This window comes from Sceloporus undulatus, chromosome 1, assembly GCF_019175285.1.
Source record: "Sceloporus undulatus isolate JIND9_A2432 ecotype Alabama chromosome 1, SceUnd_v1.1, whole genome shotgun sequence".
In the NCBI taxonomy this organism is placed as follows: domain Eukaryota; kingdom Metazoa; phylum Chordata; class Lepidosauria; order Squamata; family Phrynosomatidae; genus Sceloporus; species Sceloporus undulatus.
Window position 1 is genome coordinate 41666739 of NC_056522.1, and position 1160 is coordinate 41667898.

The following is a 1160-nucleotide window of genomic DNA, read 5'->3' on the forward strand; positions in this document are numbered from 1 at the left end:
GCAGATGACCACTCGAAGAAATACTGTTACAGGTAAGCAACCTGTCCGTTTCTCCTTGTTCTGTTCTGACAGTAGCCTCTAGTCCTGAGTACAGATTCCTCATCAGAACTATCAGATGTATTGGCCCTCCCATGTCTTTAAGGGTGATCCATAGCCCTTTCAACATTCAGCCCATTCAACATCTTTATCAATGACTTGGATGACAGAATCGGGGGCATACTTATCAAATTTGCAGATGACACCAAATTAGGAGGAGCAGCTAATACTCCAGAGGACAGGATCAAGATTCAAAATGACCTGAATAGACTAGAAAGCTGGGCCAAAGCTAACAAAATAAAATTCAACACAGAGAAATGTAAGGTACTGCACTTAGGGCAGAAAAATGAAATGAACAGATATAGGATGGGTGACACCTGGAAGAATGAGACTATGTGTGAAAGGGATCTAGGAGTCCAAGTAAACCACAAGTTGAACACGAGTCAACAGTGCAATGCGGCAGCTAACAAGGCCAATGCGATTTTAGGCTACATCAATAGAAGCATAGTGTCTAGATCAAGGGAAGTAATAGTGACACTCTATTCTGCTTTGGCCAGGCCCCACCTGGAATATTGTGTCCAGTTTTGGGCACCACAATTAAGAAAGGATGTGGAGAAACTGGAGCATGTTCAAAGGAGACGACTAAAATGGTGAAGAGTTTGGAAACCATGTCCTATGAGGAACGACTTAAGGAGCTGGGGATGTTTAGCCTGGAGAAGAGAAGGTTAAGAGGTGATATGATAGCCCTGTTTAAATTCATGAAGGGATGTCAAATTGAGGAGGGAGCAAGCTTGTTTTCTGCTGCTCCAGAGACTAGGAACCGGAGCAATGGATGCAAGCTCCAGGAAAAGAGATTCCACCTGAACATTAGGAGGAACTTCCTGACAGTAAGGGCTGTTCGACAGTGGAACAAACTCCCTCAGAGTGTAGTGGAGTCTCCTTCCATGGAGGTCTTTAAGCAGAGGCTAGATGGCCATCTGTTGGGGATGCTTTGATTTGGATTTCCTGCATGGCAGGGGGTTGGACTGGATGGCCCTTGCGGCCTTTTCCAACTCTATGATTCTATGATTCTAGAAGAGTTTGTTTCTGACGTTTTGCCAGCATCTCTGGCTGGCATCTTCAGA